The sequence below is a fragment of the Siphateles boraxobius genome, unplaced genomic scaffold, assembly GCF_051911475.1.
Source record: "Siphateles boraxobius isolate OS27281-9 unplaced genomic scaffold, OSU_SipBor_1 6, whole genome shotgun sequence".
Classification (NCBI taxonomy): domain Eukaryota; kingdom Metazoa; phylum Chordata; class Actinopteri; order Cypriniformes; family Leuciscidae; genus Siphateles; species Siphateles boraxobius.
The window spans coordinates 27,387,113-27,408,296 of NW_027509186.1; the positions used below are offsets into that span (position 1 = coordinate 27,387,113).

Here is a 21,184-nt window from a genome sequence, read left to right on the forward strand (position 1 = left end):
GCGGCATGATTGACAGCTTTGACACCAAATGGATATACGTGAAAATCAGATGACATGATTTCACAACTTTTCATTGGTCATTTAGATAATGTGAAGCATACTGAATACGGCAATGAACCTGGACATTCTATCCGTCGAAAACTCTCAAAATCGGCAAAATGGACATACGCGGTTTTCATCTGACATTTCTGTATTTAAAATCCAATTTTTTTGAGATTTTGAAATTGCGGTTTTCATAAACTGTAAGCCATAATCATCAAAATTATAACTTTTGCACTATATTACATTTTTTCGAGTTTCACATACATATATATATATATACTCAACTAAAGGATTATTGGGAACACCTGTTCAATTTCTCATTAATGCAATTATCTAATCAACCAATCACATGGCAGTTGCTTCAATGCATTTAGGGGTGTGGTCCTGGTAAAGACAATCTCCTGAACTCCAAACTGAATGTCAGAATGGTAAAGAAAGGTGATTTAAGCAATTTTGAGCGTGGCATGGTTGTTGGTGCCAGACGGGCCGGTCTGAGTATTTCACAATCTACTCAGTTACTGGGATTTTCACGCACAACCATTTCTAAGGATTACAAAGGTAAAAAACATCCAGTATATGGCAGTCCTGTGGGCGAAAATTCCTTGTTGATGCTAGAGGTCAGAGAATAATGGGCCGACTGATTCAAGCTGATAGAAGAGCAACTTTGACTGAAATAACCACTCGTTACAACCGAGGTATGCAGCAAAGCATTTGTGGAGCCACAACACGCACAACCTTGAGGCGGATGGACTACAACAGCGGAAGACCCCACCGGGTACCACTCATCTCCAGTACAAATAGGAAAAAGAGGCTACAATTTGCAAGAGTTCACCAAAATTGGACAGTTGAAGACTGGAAAAATGTTGCCTGGTCTGATGAGTCTCAATTTCTGTTGAGACATTCAGATGGTAGAGTCAGAATTTGGCGTAAACAGAATGAGAACATGGATCCATCATGCCTTGCTACCACTGTGCAGGCTGGTGGTAGTGGTGTAATGGTGTGGGGGATGTTTTCTTGGCACACTTTAGGCCCCTTAGTGCCAATTGGGCATCATTTAAATGCCACGGCCTACCTGAGCATTGTCTCAACCCAATAGAGCATCTTTGGGATGTGGTGGAACGGGAGCTTCGTGCCCTGGATGTGCATCCCACAAATCTCCATCAACTGCAAGATGCTATCCTATCAATATGGGCCAACATTTCTAAAGAATGCTTTCAGCACCTTGTTGAATCAATGCCACGTAGAATTAAGGCAGTTCTGAAGGCGAAAGGGGGTCAAACACAGTATTAGTATGGTGTTCCTAATAATCCTTTAAGATGAGTGTATATATAGGATGCATTTGGGTAAAGGGACATTGTGTAGGAATTTCTCCCATCTAGCGGTGAAATTGTATTTTGCATTCAAACGAATTGTGCTCTCCAGCGATTTTCAAATGCGTGTTGCATCTACGGTAGCTGTTATGTACCAAAAAGCTATGACAGGATGTCTTCTAATAGCACTTCGTCGAGTTTTCCTTTGGGTGAAAAGGTTTGTATTTCAAACAAACTGCAACTTGACACAACGAACAAACAAATGTTACAGTAGTTTATGAATAATAACAGTGCAATGCAGCCTTTTAAACTTGCCGGGGCAGGGATGCGCCTCTCACTGCTCTGCTCCTCTGTTTCTGCTGCTTTCAGTTACGTGACGGTGGCTCTGAACGAAAACGCGTTGTGGAAACGCGTTGGCCTAGTACTTTTTGACCCTCTCTGCTATTATAGTTTTTCAAGATGGCGGAACGACATGGAAGCCTCCGTGGACCTACCTGTCACATGTATATAAAGATAATCAATTCTTCGTTTATGAGGATAAGTCAGATAATTGGCAGAGGTATTTGTACACCATTAAGGACATATTTATGAATAAAAATATTGATTTTAGATAATAAAATACCTAAAAAACGACACATTGTCCCTTTAAGTTAAATAATGCGATAGTAAATTGCTTCAGTGTACCGGTGATCATCTTTAAATTCAGCGCATACAGTTCAAACAGCAATGCACGCCATTAATAACTATGATTGGGACTGTCATATTACATAACATTATAGTGAGAACGTTATTTTAATAAAATGTTGTGAATTAATTTAGTTTAGATGCCGCGTTGTTGCGTGAAGAGCACATCCACAACAGGAGTTACACATTCTGACTATAGCACAGTCAAGTTCGCTTGTGCATTCACAGCCTGTTGTGCAATTGTAAGTTGCAAGATTATGTTATTATCCAATTTATCTCATATAGGATGTGTTTGATTAAGTTAATTAATGTGTAGTGATGAATTAAGGCAGTTCTGAAGGCAAAAGGGGGTCAAACCTGGTACTAGCAAGGTGTACACAATGAAGTGGCTATACAGTGTATATAAATATCATGTAACATCAGAGGAATAAATTACAATTTAAAATATATTCAAATAGAAAACAGTTTAGTTAAATTGTAATTTTTCCACAGTTTATACCTTTTTACATTTTTTTTATGAAACAAATGCCTAGTCTCTATTTGTAGGCTATAGTGCGTGTGAGGATGTAGGAGGTGGAGATTTATAGCCTTTTCTCACAGCACTTGACATAAACTTACCAATTTGATGGCGGATCCAGAAAGGTTCAAATGACAATCACCAGTGACAACTGGAGATTCACCCGTTGTAAAATGCAAAAGACACATTAAAGTGTTTAGACTTTTTAGACTTAGGAGTGGCTACAGAAAAAAGAAAAGAAAAAGAAAAGAGACAGCAACCGGGCTCATGCGAAAACAAGGATAATATCGGAAGAGCATTAAATGTAGTCACGCAATGCTGATGTTGTTAACATGAACAATTTGATAAAGTATAATATGCATGGTTTGGCGTGATATGATAAGCGATCGTTAGATTTAATCAGCGCGATTTACTGCAATGCTTTTTCCCCTTAGTTGGTCAGAACAAAAGTGGATGTTACTTGTTCAGATGACATTTTCCAGTAAAAATTCTTATGTTGTTCATACTTTCAAAAAGTAGAATCTGTGATTCTGAATGACAGTATCCACACCGGTGCGGTGACTGACAGCCGCACATTCTCCTCAAAACATTGGATTCATCCGCGCAGTGCCGTGCCGGGGCACAACCCACGTAGAGTTGATAATTCTGCGAAAAACTGCAATTGCAGATTTCGAACAAAGATAGCGACAAAGAGGAAAAACTATGGACTGCAGCTTTAAGGTTTTAAATTGCACCTGTGGTTACCCTGTTAGGACACATGTGTGAACACATGTACAGCCACTAAAATCACAGTTGATAGAGACTGTAAAAATGGCACAAAAAAAGTTAATTGTGATTCTATTCATTTGTTTGCACATTTAGACTTTAAGTGCGATATAAGCATCCAAATCCTTTTAGGGGACGCTGTATAATAAATAGTCAAAAATGGAAATAATAAAGCAAAAAATAAAACCCTTGCATGAATACTAGACATATACCCGTGACTCCAATCTGACCCAGCAAATCGTACATCATTTATAACAGCAGGGAGTTGTAGGATCCTCTCAGACCATGGGCTGACATGTGAGCATTCCAGAGTCTGGAAGGTGACGATTAACAAAAATAAACTGCATTCAATCTTGTGTTCTGTGGTTGTGCATTCCCGTCTGGAGATCATGTCTTTTCTATTCCATTTCTCAGTCTTTACACAAACACAGACCAGGCTGTATAGTTGATGAAAGACAAAACCCAAGACAATCATCCCAGCGGAGAAAGCAAACGCACACTGAAGCTGGTCTAATACTAAATTGCAATCAGATAAAACTATTCCTTATATCAATCACAGAGCTGCTCTGATTGGTGTTGAAGATTTTATTATTTAGAAAATAAGTAATTTAGCTATATAAGAATACACAATTATTTCCTGTGTGAGTTATTTACTCTGTGGACTTCCTCTGTGTATGTAAAACCAATAGCCTGTAAAAAGACCTTCTGCAGAAAGACCCTGCAATGCCAATGCAGCAGAAAATTCTATTCTGGGAAGTCACATGGTATAAGACCTTTACCCAAAACTATCTATTACCTGTTACCTTCTTCGGAAGAAGATGTATGTATATAACTCTGAACCAAACATACTCGGGAGTGCCACAGCGCCAGAGGGCCACAGCGTCTGAGCACCGTTCTATGGAACGGAACGGCGTTCGGCTTTATTTGTTGAAAAATAAAGTCTAATTATTTCTGGCATCAAAGATCTCTGCGAAGTTATTTTTTTTAGAACAATTGAAACCACAACATTGGTCACAAAGTGCTACCTATATTTTATCTAGTTTTGCTATGGGTGACAGGAATAATAAACTTGTAGGACTATACTGTACAATTATCTCACATTTTCTAAAAATTGCTCATAATTGCAGGCTCGAGTTGTTATTTTAAGGTTGGTCCTATGTTTTTGCAAGTCCCACCTTTTGGAGCTAAAGGGAAAAAAGGCTATATTAATCATTGAAGCCCCGATTGTGTGCAATCTGCATCAGCAAGCACATACGATTTGTGGTTGTCCTAGTGATTGCACATCGTGAGAGTAACTCATGAAAAAATAGCCTCTCTTTGAACAGCGACTGCAAACCGGTCCAAACGCCATTAAAGGAATAGTTCAACCAGAAACCAAAAAATCACATAATTTCAATCCTGTATGACCTTTTTTCTGTGGACCATTAAAGAAGATATTTTGAACAGTTTTTGAACATACAGTTACAATGGTGTGCAAAACAACATTGAACCCATTATATGGAAAAAAAGACACTCTTCAAAATATATTTTTTTGTGTTCCATAGAAAAAGAATATCATACCGGTTTGGAATGACATGAGGGTGAATAAATAAAAACACAAATGCCTAACTACTTTATCCCTTTAAATGGTACCACTTTCAGAAATGTGGGCCCTTACATTAACTAAAGAGTAAGAGTGAATACAGAGTCAGACTTGTATTATAAGTGGTGTGAGGAACTTCCAGAGTAGTTAAACAATGCCATGGAATTGCAGGGTATGCATCCGGGTCACAGTACCATTTGCTAAATAACCATCCTCAGAAAGGAACAGGCCAGTAAGATTAAAGAAACACAGCCATGCCTCGTTTAGCCGGTCCCCTAGGAGAGCAAGAAACGCTACAGTGGGCATCTCACATTTATCCAATATCAGCAGCTGCTGGACCGCCCCTGCCCCCCCCTTCACTACCCTCCCAGTCCCGCTGGGGCATTCAGCAGATTTTAATTTCCCTTCTAGCTTCTGTTCTGCAGCTTGTGCCTTAGGCACACAAAAGCCTGAGTTTCAAGTTGAACGTGAGAACCACCTCATCTCCTGAACCCTATTAGCATATGAATCCTCTGGCAAAATGATGGAACGGAAAGAGGAATGGGAAGATATAAGAGAATGACTGAACAGGAGGCAAAAAGTGTGCCCCACCAAGTTAAAATCTCAGACGAGATTCTTTTAATTCTTTTTTTTTTTACAAAAAGGCACAAATTATGTTCTTTTGTGCTTTTTCAAATATGCTTGGTTCTTTGGGCATTACGCTTTTTATTAGCAATTCTTTTTGCAAGGTTTACAGACTTAAAATATACGACAGGGAATGCTGCAATTTAAAATGTTCTTTTATGAATATAAAAGTATCCATTTGAAAACGCATACAAGAGATGCTTGAACTTGACCTTAGTGCACTCACTGTTTGTGCAGGTAAATGTGCCCATCTGGAACTAGCTCTGAAAGGGTTGTGAAAGAAGGTTATAAGTGCTATTTGGCCAGGGTTTCATCCTCAGATCATTTACTGGCTGAGCAGCTAATCTGCTGGCAAACCCAAGATTGACCCCATTCTTCAGGGTTGATCTGATGGGTCTAGCTGGGGTGTTGCTGGGGGATATACGATGGGGGGGGAGAAATGACAACAGTTGCACTGACCCGATCCGTCTCTCTCAGCATGGCAAACAAGGGCCCCATACTTGTTCTTCTCCTCTCCAGCTGTGGACAGAGAAACACCACTGTCAGCAAAGCAGAACAAGAGAAAGTACACTTGGAACAAATTGATGTGGACCCTAGAGACAGCCAAAATGATTAATGATAAGTGTGAGTAAAATGTCTTTCTAAAATTGATTCTGCAGGTCATTATGAGTCAAAGGATATCCAGAAATGTAAAAAATCCTTGTTATTAAAGCATCCTGAGCCAGCGACCCTGTACACGAGGCAATTTAAAAATGCACTTTTTCATTTATAGTGAAAGTGTCCAATAATGGGGTTAGGAGCAAAGTATACTCATCATCATATTTCATCATCAACATAGTATGTGCGTAAGTTCGCATGCATGCAGCCATTTTTCTAACCGCGTACAGTGCGTGAAGTAAGCACCGGAATGTTGTACCTCACTTTTTCGTGCATACTACCAGCACTTCTCATATGTTGCCGGTACTCTGACCGCCTCACCCCACAAATGATTTCCACCATGCTGTCTGAATTCTTGGCTACAGTTGGTCTATTCCTTGCTGATATAGCGCTTTAAAAAAACACATGTACTATATAGGGATTAGTGAATGCGTGAGTAATTGCAGTCATTTTAGCCTGCTCTCAAGAGATAAGCAATGACATCGGCCACTGAAAAACCCATATCGTTCAGCCACTACCAAGGGTCATGGAATATGTTCCGAATGAATCCAATAAATGCAAGACAGCACACATAAAATTGTTGTACCAAGCAGATAGTTGTAGATTTATGATCTGTTTTTATCATTGGTAGTCTGCTGGACCATTACACAACACAAAGTGGCATCAATCTCCACTTCTGTCAGGTCATTAATGATGGTGGCAGTCGCTAACCCACTCTCTCTCTCTGCCCAAGTCCCATCAGCTTTTTATTCCCTCTTATTTTATAGTGATGAATGATGGATGTTATCGCAGACTAAGAGACAGGCTTTTACAAGCATGGATTACTTCTGTACATGACCAAAAACTACCACACTACAAGAGGCCAGGAGCATTAGATCAAAGTACATAGCTACAAATCTCTTCATTGTGACAGCAATCGAGATAAGGACCACACAAGTAAGGGGATCATATTGTCTAATATCTTCCACAGGACATCATTTATACATTTTTATTTGTCTTTCTCTCTGAGAGGACCGGGGACACAGCAGTACAAGACGGGAACGAGGCTCAGAGCAGCTGCCTGTGTCATTATTGCTCTACACAGCTTTTATCATTCCCATAAATCTGGTTCTGCAGAGCCCCATAAAATGGCAACCTGTGAGTGTCTGGCACTCCGAACACCCCGTGGAGAAGGAGAGATCGAGACAGAAAGAAAGGAGAACCACAGGAGCTGTTAACCTGACTAATGACAAACTCCACTTGTGCAAAAGCCCAGCGGACTCTATGACAGTGTTTACTGCTGCTACTGATGAGTAAACGGAGATGGAAAAACAGAAACTTGACATTACCAGTTTTAAAAAATGATAACAACAATACATACTCGTACAAGAAATTGAATAGTATAAGTGCTAGGTAGTTTAGAGTAACACAGTGTCAAATCCAGTCGCAAGAGCAACAGGACTTGCTTTCCTTGATTCAGTTCTGAATCATTTGGGTATATTTCAGTCCATTTTGCTTATACATTAAATAAATTTAGTGCTCAAGACAATGTCTTATTATCAATGTTCAAAACAGTTGTGCTTTTTACATTTTTTCATCATTAGTTTGCATTTACACTCCAAGGCTCAATGCAGTATCAGTTCGTTTTGTCCCATCTGTTGCCATGGTTATAATCACTGTCAACATAGGTGCCAATTTATGTTTCCACCAGTGGGCGCCCACCCCCCAAAGCCCTGCCACGAAGACAAACTCACCTCCTGCTAAAATCAAATAAAGTGGTCTACAGTGCACAGTACATCTATTATTCACATAGTGTTCACACTTTGTTGGTAATAATGAAAGGATTTATGAGAAAACTCACTTTTTTCATACAGAACTCTAAAGTGCACGGTGAACTAAACTCTGCCGTTTTGGGCGGTGTTGAGCAGATTCTGACTAACTTAAACATCTCTGATTGGCCTTTACATTTTCACGCCCCTAAAGATGACGCTGAACAAAACGAACTGTGATTGGTTGCTTGCTTTACATGTGTTTGGCCAATGAACGCTGCGATGGAGTCCAGAACTTCTTCCGTCAGCCTGAAGGTCTGGCTACACGAGACTAGCCATTAGTGGATATATGCGTTGCAGCATTTAAACTTACAGCAAAGGCGTAAAATGTTTAAAACACCCAAATTCAAATATCAACAGCAAAATTCCTGCCAGTTGCTGCCCATAAACCTTATGGAAACTCACATGTGAGCAATTCCAGCTTCCACAACAGCATACGCTGCTTTTATCAGCTGATCTCATTTCACACTCAGCCTTCAAATCAATCTCAGGGACAGGTAAGATAGCTGAGAAAACAAAGAGCTCAGAAATAATATTGCTTCCAAGGGTTAACCACAGTGTCCTGCTATTGTGGGAAAGGAAACGCCTCATATAATATTAAGGACATTCTTAAAAGTCGGAAATTGACTGCTTTCCTTCAGGGCTTAGTGGCCTTCTGCTGTATGCTTTTAGTGTTGTGTTAACAACTGAACTCTTTCACCCTTTCCTCAAAACACACAGCTGATGTCAGTATGATAACGTTGCGTGAGCAATGACGTGTGTCTGCCAGACCAAACAAAAGATCTGACATATTCAATGTACTTTGGCCCAAAGCAGAGTGAGCTAAGACTTCATAACAACAGGTTGAGATTGCCTTGCAACAAAGCTACAGCTGTTATGCTATGCTATATACTGCTTAATATGCACACAAACGAAGATCTGCAGAAATTAGGAATTCCTGACGCTGTTTTGACTCCTTTACACATTTTATAAACTCTTCACGAGTTCTCAGCTTGTTAAAATATCATCATATGTTGGCTATACACATTGTTGCACAGCAACAACACAGCATTGTTTTGGATGTTTGTTAAGCTCTGTCACAAAACATGTATTTTTTTTAAGACTCAAAACAAAAAACGGCTTTTGTGACATGTCGAACATTAAAAACAATGCTGTGTGCTGGGCTAAATGTGCTCTCTATGTGCATACATACAGTATGATGGTATATGATGGAGCTGACAACACGTGAAGAGCTTATAAAATGAGTGAAGGAGTCAAAACAGCAGAGGAATCCCTCCTTCACACAGACAAAGAAGATCTGCTGGGAGGAGACACGGTTCTGATGCCTTTACCGAACTATAATGGCAACATCGGGACTATGAAAGGAAAAGCAGGTATGCTTGAGCATTCTTTTTTAGGGTCAAATCTTGTGACATCATGTCCTTTTTTGGTTTGTTTACATGTCTTTGGTCCGCGTTGTGTTCACATTTCATTCAAACCACACCAGAGTTCATTTGGAAGTGAACAGAGACCCATCTTTTCATCAGTCTCTGCTCGCTTGTTTGGTGGGCACCAGGGTTCGAATTGTAGAGTTCACACTGAATGAAATTAACCGCACTAACAGAGCAATTGCACCAGGGTTTATTTTAATCGAACCAAACCTGCTAAGTGTGAACACACCCTAAATGCATTATTTTCTTTATTTTTCCATCCGGACCAAAAGAACCAAAATACAATTGTGGCAAATCTCTTCGAATTAAGGCAGCAATTAAACTTGAGTTTTTAAATCATTTTTAATTTTTTTACAGTCCCTCTATTTTTGCAACTTTGAAGGACACAGCAAGGCAAGTAGAAATGATTTGACCGTTACAGTTCTGATACTAAACACAATAGGAAAAAGTGTTGGTTTTGGCCAGTAAACCAAAAAGCTTTCATGGCCTCATTGAGTGTGATGCTCTATGAATTGAAGATTTCATGGCTTCAGCATTCAGGACAAAGAAAATTATCTTAAGCTGTTTGCATCGACGTATTATCACGAATGGCTCAAGTATCTTCAGCAAATAAATGAATTTACTAAATGCTTCTGGTTAGCTAGAAATGAATTTTAAAATTTAAAATATATATATTGTAATGGGGTAAGTAGAAAAAAATGCTTTACCAGAAAACCATGGGCACATCTCCATTAGACATGTTTACTTTTATTCAATGGAAACATAAAAACTGACCACTAACCAACAGTGTTTGGGTCTATAAAATTACACTTTTCCTTAAGTTTATGAAGGTTTTTTTTTTGAAGGTGATGAAAGCGTGTAATTATCTAAGTGCTAAAACAAGTACCTAAGAGTCATGAATTAGAGTGCAAACACACTTTTCATATGTAGTATTGTGTTATGTTACTTACAAACAGTGCCAAAGGGTGTAATGAAAATAAACCATATTAGTGGGTTATGGGATTTAAATACTGCTGTTTGTTGCCAAGCAGCACTTCCCAGATGTGAATTTCCCGTATCAAAGCATGGGAGTATGTGTTATGTCTGGTGAGCCTTTATGACAAAACAAACAGGCTGTCGGAAAACACAGTTCATCTTTAGATCTCCTGCTGGAGAAGGGAGCTGCACACAGCTGAGTGGCAAAATGATTTCATCGACTGTCACTGTCCCCTGGACATTAAAATAAGAGAGGGAGAAAAACATCTTAACTTTTATTTTCAGATATTAAACAACAAAAACAAAAGTTGCAACATGTAGCATAAATAATAAATGCACAAATAATACCAAATATAATCTGAAGTTGTGTTGGAATTTAAACGTTGTGTGCTCAAAAATCTGGACTGAAATAGTGTTAATAATGCTATTACTAGTATGACTACATATGCTAAGTAAATACATAGAAAATAATTTTGACACTTCTGAGGAACTTCTGTTTCACAGGACAAATATTATCAAATCTAAATTTTAAATTAGTACACTAAGGTTTAAGGTTTAAAAGGCAGACAAACTTTACAGCCCCTGTATTGGACGACAATACAGTGGTGACAAATGTGTAAATATGTTGTTCAGTACGCAATTAAGATCTTGCTTCTTGATTTCAAACTAAAAGTATAGGCCCTATACTGTATATCTTAGCCAGAGGCCTTTAATCAACTTCCTGGTCTGACATATTAAAATAACACAGTCCTTCCTTGGACTTTGGCTGAAAAACTTGATATCCAGTTTGGCCCCATATGTGCTCAAGGGGAAGTCCTCTGAATTTTTTCAGATATTGAAGAGGCTTTAGATGTGTGAAGTTGTATTATAGGCTTAATGCTGAACAGGAGTGTGTGATATAAAGCACTGTATGTTTAAGGATTTTTTTTTTTTTTACGACTGCCAGGGTTAATGTAGAGGGGGAGGGATTTGAATAAGTTATTGTTGTATTAAGTGTATGTTATGTTCTTGTGTTAAATGTGTTGTAAAATTCAATAAAAATATGTTCGCAAAAATAACACATACTGGTGGTTTCAGCATACAGGAGGGATTAACTACCATTAACTAACAATGAGCACTACATTTGTTACAGTATTTAATTATCTTTGCTAATGTTAGTTAAAAATAAGTTGTTCATTGTTTGGTTCATGTTAATGCAAAGTGCATTATCTAATGTTAACAAAGACTTTTGATTTTATTAAAGCTGAAATAACATTAATTAAGATTAATAAATGGATTTAGAAGTATTGTTCATTCTTCGTTCATGTTAACTTATGTAGTTAACTAATGATGCCTAATGAAACATTGTAAAGTGTTAGCAAAAATACATCGATTAGACAACATAACATACAGTGAAATGGTTACATGAAATATTTTTGTAGATAAAGGTAACATCTTGTAATTTTAGCTTTTATAAGTGTGACCGGAAATTATACGTTTCTGCTTATAGTATTGCTGCATTGCTGTATTATTTCAGATGCAGCAGGTGACGTATATGTTAGTGCTAAGAAATCACATGGCTTGTGCCCCCAAGAACACACAAAAATCTGAGACTTTTAGAAAATAACATGATTACAGAAACTCTAGAAGTTGCAGGAAGAATTCAGAAAAACAACAACATGTTTCACACTTTATGAAATCTGACTTTTTTCATGGTACCCACGTGGCTGCAGTTGAGACAAATCCCTTCCGCCCTGCCGTCACATCCCAGACAGACATTCACCCTGAATCAGAGCAGCCACACATGAAGTGGTGATGAGACACTTCGAACAGTTATGTAAAACTCTGAGCCCTGTGTCAATGTAGGAGTTCTCAGAATGTGTCCACGTGTCTTCCCAATCATAACACAAGTACAAGCCTCCTAACGCCTTTTTGCCAGCATGTAAACATACCTCCTGACCTTTTCTTCACTGGTTGCTTTCCATTTGAGCTTAACAACACTTCAAACTACAAGTTTTTTTGACCTCATTATTTCTCAAATTCTTATCTTTCTGATGAAGTTTTCCTTGCTTAAGAGAGAAAATGTACAGGGGTAGAAAAAAAATTGAATTAAGAAAAGTGCACGCACCCATCTCATAAGTCTTCCTGTGAAGGCTCTCCATATTTTCCAGTGTAATCCACGTTCACCTTTTCAACTGTAGAGCCATAGTTGCAGAAGGAACCATGCAGGGTGGAAGCCAAACAGACACAGAAGAGTATAACACAAGACTCAGCGGCGTAACTTGCCCTCCCTCCAGTTCAAATTTGGGGGCTGGATTTTGTGGGAGCCGAGCGTGCCTCAGTGAGCATGCTCTGAAACGAAAGGCACACTTTTATAGGCACATGACAAGTGATTTCCAGTCCCTCCTCCCATCCACATCCTCCCTCCCTTCTGCCTCCGAGCTGAACAGAACCCAGGAATGCGGCTCAGACCAAAGTCCGTCCTCCATCAGGAGTAGAGGAGCAAGAGAGAGCCTCCCCCACTGGATCAATAACACGTCCAGCTGCCCGAGGCAAACGCTGAATTTTACCGGCCGCTCGCTTTTTCTTTATTGGAGGCAGGTGGCTAAATGGCAGAGGTCTGTACCACAAATGGGAGGGTCCCAGTTCCCAGTGCTGAGAGAATGGCACCTAACTAACCCCCTGACCCTTCATCTGCCCCAGGGGCATCCCAAAATGACTGGCTTTCCCAAAATGGTGCGTTTTCTACTAAGAATAGGAATGTGTAAGGTAAAAAGACACCTGAGCTAAAGCTTTTCAACTGGTTAAATAAGTTGTGAAATACCATCTTATGTTACTGCTCACAAGTTCTCACAAATCACAGGTGACACGCCTCCTTAGTCAAAACCATGACCTCTTTTGAAACTTAAACAGGTTGCAAATTACTTCTTTATTCAATACCATTCAAATGTTTGGGACCAGTAAGATTTTTGGAGAAGTTTTTGAAGGACGCCTCTCATGCTCCGATGCTGCATCTACTTAATAAAAAAATCAGATAAAAAGTAATATTACATTTGAATATTTTTAACTGTAATTTATTCCTGTGATGAAGGTGAACTTTCAGCATCATTAATCCAGTCTTTAGTGCCACATGATCCAATCATCCTAATATGCTGATTTGCCGCTCAAGAAACATTTCTTATTATGATCAATGTTGTCTTTACTGTCACTTTTAATCAATTCAATCAAGTTGCTGAATTAAATGATCAATTTCTTTATATTAAAAAAAACTTACTGACCACAAACTTTTGAATGGTAATGTATATTTATACTTTAATTATACTTATTTAACTATTATCCTATGGAGTACAACAGTTACATCATATTATACTATAATCTAGTATACTTGATTCCGATTGGTCAAACACAGAATTCTACATTTTTTGTATAATGGCCACTATTAACTGTTTATAACTGTTTCATTAAGCTTGTTTCTTGTCTTGTTTCCTTGTTTTTTTACACATGCTGATAAATCAATTTCAACATTTTAGGTCTCTGTATTTATTTATTTGTCAAGTAGCCTGGTAATAAACAGTATAATGTCATTAAATAAAAAAAATATCTTAAATTTATCACCCTAACAGAGATTATATTTTGTGTTAATGACCAGCTGATTGTACAACCACACAGCTGAAAAGGACTGAATTATAAGTTTGCATTTTGTATGTATTATGCTGTTAAATTATGCTTGTTGCAATAAAAAACACTAAAACACAAACTAAACAACTAGAACACAAAATATGAACTCATGAAAGAGAACTAAAAGCAACCAAGTTGAGCAAATAATTTGTCAAAAAGTCAAAAAATGTGTTATGGATAACTGTTCGCCATCTCATCCACCAGTACTGTTATCATTTACAGTATGCCGTTTCATATGCTTATCCACCCAAGGAAAGAATGAGATACGCCTTCCATGGTGTTTTTCAGTGTGTGCACGTCTGTTTTCACTCTTCTATCTGTGCCGCTGTCTGGATAACTCTGATAAGCTCCTTGTCTCTCAGCCTACATTCAGATCTATTTGCCATTTCACTGATCAGCCGGATGAGACTTTTGTTCACCAAGTGTAGCAAAACAAACCACTGCTGTTTTCACACATACATGCATACTTATCACATGCCGCTCTATCTATCGCAGACAAAAACACACACGACCCATGGAATCACTGCTCATATTCTCCAGCTCTCACAAACACACACTGAGCTGATAAGACTGAAGAGCAAACAGATTCATTCTAGAAAACGTGATTCCGCTGAAACAAGCTTCTATTCGGAGAATAGAAATACAAATCAAATGTGTATCTGCTTTTTAAAAACAGGTTGATCATTCATCTGCTAATTACTGCTAAAATCTAATTTTTGTCTAATAAAAGTTAAGTAATGAATTGATTTTTGACACCAGGAATTACATTTTTTGGCGGTGAGTTTCACTGTGCAGGGTGTTTCAGCCGCGATCTGGCGATTCTCTCTCCTGCCCTAATTTCTCAGAGAATCTGTCTGCATTCAAACCAGGTTGTACAATGAGGACATTAGTCCTTTGAGACATTCTCTCAGCCTCCCTCTAGCTCTCTCCTCTTTCACACACTCTCACTTTCTCTCCCCTCACTCACTTTTTTTTGGCTTTTCCTGATTGCCACCCTTCAATGAGAACCCTACTCCGTTCTCTGTATTTCCCTTCCCTCTTAATACCTGTCCATCATACCATATCCCTGTAGGTAACAAACAAATGCCATGTTAACGTCTTACCTCAAATGGTTTCTATTCAGTGTATCTAGTAAAGGAGTTTTCAAAATGTTTGCATCAAGGGGGTCTCTGGCAAAAAACAAACAAAAAAAATTGCAATGTAAAAAGTGCTGTAACAAGTAAATCTGAATTCAATTAAAAAATATTTGTTTCCTTCAATACAAATGATACCTTGCAGATACTATTTAATATATTTAGCAAAATAAATACATGGCAATTATTAAATTTTTAAACATGTCTTTATAATATTATATTCTCTATTTTTCCTCACACTGTATAAGTTGGACTTTTAATATACGATAACCTTTATAATTTAGGAAGAAAGTCCTTTGCAATCTTCATGGCACGAAAAATTTTGAAACCCCTGATGCAGAGCTTTACCCTTTTCCTGTGTCTCTTATCTCACAACACAATAACATAGGCTACCTCGACAATCTAGAGTATTCCAGAAAAAGTATCCTACCTGGGTAATTAAGTTTAACAGTTCATTTTTATATTAAATTAATTAGCTAATATTACTTAAACAGTTTACACAACAGCACACTTAGTTTTGGTGGGTGTCAGAGTGACTACAAGGAAGAGAAATAAACAAGGGAGGACTGCTCCAGATGATTGCAGATCAGTCCATAAGGTCAAAGGTTATGGGAAAAAAGGAGGTAAAAAGAGCACTCGTGCTGAGGTGAAGGTGGTTGTCTAACTGGGTAAGAACAAAACAGAGAGGTGCAGAAGTGGGGGAGGAACATTGTCATTACGGTGGCCACAATAAAAGGTTTAAGCCTGTGACCCTTCAAAGCCAAAATAATGCCAATTAAGCTTTAAGAGACCCTAGCGGGGGTTCAGCCAGTGTCTCTTAGCCCTGGTCCTATTTGTCAGTTTTAATGACCACTTTAGCCAGACAAACAGCTCACAACAGCTCACATCCATAAGAACAACATCAAGAACAAAGGCGGTACATTTACTGCCTTTCTCAGGTCACGCCTTACCATAACACAGCAACATTGACCGGCAATCCACTACACTGACCCTATGACTTTACAAAGTGAAAACAAATAAGAATGTGTTTTAAATCGGAGTTTCAAAGGCAGCTGCTGCCTGCCCCTTTGATGCTGAATAGCATATGGTTATCTGTGTTTCCTCTGCAAATAAAAAAGGGAAGGGAGCATTTAAAACAACTAACTGAATCTCAACAAATAGTGAATGGGCTAATTTCATTTATCATGGTAAGTAAATCATACAATAATCTCTCCCAGTGTGCATTATTAAACTACTAACCTCAAGAGTCTGGAACAAAGATCTGTGCTAACAGCAGCTGCTACGGTGCAGGTCATCTGTTCTACAAACAAATCATATGTATCACACTTTATGTATTTGAGTATTCTTTACACAAAAATATAATGAAACCATGCAGCTCATTTAAAACAATACAGAGACAGCACTTGGCAGTATTTAACCCCTTTGCTATGAAAATTTGGGACATTTGTAGTGAATTTTTTTTATTACAATGATTTTAAAAAATGTATGATAAAATGTTGATTTTTTATTTATTTATTTTATCCGTGTAAACTATAAAACAGCAAATTCACAGCAAATTTTCTGTCAATAGACTAACACCTGCACAACACCACAATGGACCTTTGTGTGCATGTCTGTGTGCTGACCTTGAAATAAAAGGGCTTAACAACAAGCAAAAAGTAGAAAACTCACAGGTCTTACACTGTTGCTGCATGAAACAATGGACCGGCAGTTTACATCACACCACATGAAGCACTATTGCCTCCTTTTGGAACTAAATGGAAGTTCCTGAGCACTTCATTTCAGTCAGACAGACAGCTTGATTAGTGTTGTAGCAGGCTGCAGTTTGTTTAATTCCTTATGGCATTTAGACATATTTTAAACGTTTTTTAATATCTAAAATTTAAACACAAAGATTACTCTTCAAGGACCATATATTAGGATATGGGAATGCAACAGAAATACATTTTTCTTTTGTCTTTTAAATGAAATGTGATCCTTTATTTGCTCAAAAATATCCTGTTCCTTAACGGAAAAATATCCATTAAAAAATATATATATATGAACAAAGTAAGAAAACTGTCATCTTACCTGAAATATTTTGGTTATGACACCATAAATATTAATCATCTGTCCATAATTTGTAGAAACAGAAGTTTCACTTGAAAGATTCAGACCTCTTCATTTCCACATTCTGCATGCAAAGTGAACAAGCAAAGACTATAATATCAACACTGATAAGAAAACGTTATTCCGGTGAGACGTCCGTGTGAGAGCCACAGGCTCAGTGTCTTTACAACCTCTCTCTCTCTGTGTGTGTGTGTGTGTGTGTGTGTGTGTGTGTGTGTGTGTGTGTGTGTGTGTGTGTGTGTGTGTGTGTGTGTGTGTGTGTGTGTGTGTGTGTGTGTGTGTGTGTGTGTGTGTGTGTGTGTGCGCGCGCTCCTTTCACTCCACATATAGGCTACGAGCCTTTGCCATCGGCATTACACTAATATATGTCTTGTCTTTAAGAAGGCACTTCCCTTTTCTCTCTCTTTTTGACTGGAACTGAAATCAATGGTCATGCAATTACAGAATGTGGATTTGTCAACCGAAATCTGGCTGTTAAAGTGCTTGTGGGGAGCACTATACAAATACCCAATAAGTAGTTCAATAAGAGTAGTAACACTGCTGATTGCCAACTACGGTCCCATCAAAACCAGACGGCCAGTTCCAGGTGTTTTATTCTGTCGAGAGGCAATACTGCATATTGGCAAAGAACATCGATGTTCACTCAAACGTCTCAAGGCGGTCTATTGACTCTCCACTAGGGAGCAGAGTCAACCATTTGGAAGTTATAGCTCCTTTCAAAGAGTTTTAAGATAGAACAAACGTTTAGAGCTGTAAAGTGCTGTCTCGAGAGGCTCCGTCCCCGATAATTAGTGATCAATCACGAATTAGTTTAAAAGCTTGAAAAGAACACTCAGAGCATTATTAGATTGCACAGATTCACTGCTCTCCAATAATGACTTAGAATTTTAGAGGAATGAAACCCCTGCAATCGTTTGTCAGTCTCCTCTATTGCCAATCAGGTCCATTAATCAGGGGAAGGTCCAATCGGTCCACATCTGAAAGAGCGCAGGTGCCAAACAGAAAAGAAGAGGGGGGAAAAAAGGCTGCTTTACAGCTTGTGTAATTAAAGGACATTAACACAGGTGGAGTCGCCTGCTTCAGTTTCATCAATATGTGGTAAGTATGTTTTAAGTATTTAATAATAACTAGTCTTAAAATGCTAATCAGAGACTCATTTATGTTAATTCTGCCACTGAGATCTAAACTGAAAGGTATTTTCTTAAAATTGCCCTCATCTAACGTAACAGATGTAAGATACTTCTATGTCTTGAGTTTGCTATCGAAACCTCTCATGAGCATCTCTAACAGTAACTGAACTGAACTGACCGGCTCTCTGTAATTGAACAAATGCATCAATGCTGCATTTGTTCAATCTAATTTCAGGATGCTGCTAGAGGGCATCTTCATCGAAGAGAACAAATATATCTAACTGATCAGATTAGCCCACAAATCACAGGTCAAATGAAGAAGCCATATGACAAGATACCTGAGGTTAAACCAAGACATTAAAGATTTAATATTGTTGTCCTTTAGAAATCAGACCAAGGGCATGTATCGCGGTGGCATAAGGGCCTTAATGATTCAGTCAGAGGCCAAAACTAAATATAAATAATAATAATAATAATAATAATAATAATAATAATAATAATAATAATAAATTGAACAGTTATAGTTTATAGCTATACTTCAGTTTCAGTTATTATGGTTTAAACTGTCAACATTATTACTTGGATATCTGATCACTTGTTATTAATATACTCACATTTTTGTAACTATCCTCTGCTGTTAACTGACTTCGGCAAACTGACTGTAAAAAGGGAAGGGTTGGCAACACTTATGGCGATTTACTTGATAAAGGCGTGAACTCCACGAAGCAACTAATTGACAGAAATGATGTTTTCAATCGACTTGTTTCGCGCCATAACACGTCACATGCAAAGGCGCGAAACCAGCTGACTGCAAATGAGATACCTTACAAAGGTGTGAGACACTCGCCTGTCTTCTCAAAACTTTCATCTCCAGATCAACGAGATAATGGGAGCTCTCGAACAAAGAGACGATTTTCTTAATGGATCCTGCCCCAAATTGGCAATGGATATAATTTAATAAAACGTGCTATTATTAGCTTTGAGAAATGGCCGAAAACAAATTAATTACCTAATTCTCGTACCTGTTATGACGCTCTTTTGTTAATGATGATATCTCTCTGCAGTATTTTTCTTTTCTGCAGTGGGGATGGAAGGTTGTTGCACTGCCCATGCTAGAATAGAGGCACTGTCTGTGTCTGTCTTTCTCAGCCGCTGAGGTAAGAAAAGCGATGCAGCTGTTAGTCGAATCATTTCCGCGAATCGGTTCTTTCGAACATTGCTCTAAACATTCAAATAAAATCATTTCTTGGAACATATTGCTGTTTATTGTGCGTTTTTAATCAGGTTATGAGGGTGTTGATTGTACTTTCATGTATTCCCAACCATATGCGTTAATTCAAACGATTCAGCTTAATTCAGGGTTCTCATATTCTCAGGTTATCATTCCAAAGTGCCTTTGTATAAAATCTTTGATCATTCTCTTGAAAAAACAAGTCACTAATAATAACAAAAAGGCAGTTGTTCAAATTTGAAACATCTCAAATGTTTGAAAACCCTCAAACAATATTGACGTTTCAACATAGCCTATTATTAGTTGAAGAATTTTACAGAATGAGTTGTCGCTCTGAAATGGTAGGCTATACAGAACGACTAATGATTTGAATTAACTGTGATTTTCGATACTGCTAAATGGAGCCTTTCAGCTAGTCAAAATAGGCCTACAGTATAACTCAATCAATATTTTTAAGACGGTAATATGGGCATCCTACTAAACAGTTTTACGGTATTAACCCAAGTCTTCCATTTAGGGAAAAAGAAGCCCATTTCTGTATTTAATCTTGTGATTGGCAATGCTCAAACACTGGTCGCACACAGTTTAATATGATTCTGCCACACGTCACATAGGCCTTTAGTGGTACATAAAACATCAAATATGTTATGATTGAATTATTGTGCTGCATTTTCACATTTTAGTGTCAGTGTTGACAAAAAGCTTATTACCCCTGGAAACTTACCGTGATTCGTCTGGTTGATGATTTAAAGGGTAACTAAACACTAAAACAACTTTTTTTAGTTAACTATCTGTAAGAATGGAGCTTCATAAATGCTGTTCATTGATTCGAGTACATTTTTTGACATTTGGGTATAAAGTGTTTTAATTTTCAAATATATGGTCTAAAAACGTCTGAGTGCTGCCCTCTTCAGGTTAAACGGAAAGCTCCTGCAGTAGTAGAATACTCTCTGACGTCACTCGGTCACGCCCTTGGTGCGAGCTCACCACGCCCTTGGCAGCCCGTGGTATAAAAGCATCTGGTTCCGTCAAAACTACTGTAGCGAGTCAGGCGTTGGAATTACAAGTATTGAAAACGATCAGGATAGATACCGTATATATTAGCATCTAGTTAGCATAGCATTTATATAGTTATTTAGATTATTTCGTGTAGCCTAGGTAGTTAATTCTCGCCTATCGCTCCAGTGTGCAACCTGCATTTTACGTGGGATTGCTTCTCCAACGCAATGGAGGTGGAAATGGGCTTCTCCAAACAGCTCGCGCTGCCAAACGCTGCTCTTCATACCTGCATGAACTCCACCACCTCAGCGGCGTCATGATGTGAGTGAGCATATATTTTTAATCCAGGGGTGCCGCTAAGGGGGGGAAAAGTTAGGACGATTCTAAGGGCCCACACACTTTAGGGGCCCCCAGAGATCGATTTTATTAATGGAATGGGTGGGGTAGGGGCCCAACCTCATATTCTTTCATAGGGCCCAACATTTCTAGCCGCGCCCCTGTTTTAATCACAATTTATGTTCCTTCTTATTA

At 38.3% G+C, this 21,184-nt stretch overlaps 1 long non-coding RNA gene across 1 annotated transcript; it reads right to left on the reverse strand.

Annotated features, from left to right (window-relative positions):
* Positions 1-5,212: 5,212 nt before the first annotated feature.
* LOC143716235 (uncharacterized) lies at positions 5,213-17,351 on the reverse strand. The gene is made up of 3 exons (XR_013195961.1): positions 17,255-17,351; positions 16,424-16,479; positions 5,213-6,043 (listed from the first exon to the last, which is right to left on the reverse strand). It is a non-coding gene; the product is annotated as an uncharacterized LOC143716235 (long non-coding RNA).
* Positions 17,352-21,184: the final 3,833 nt, after the last annotated feature.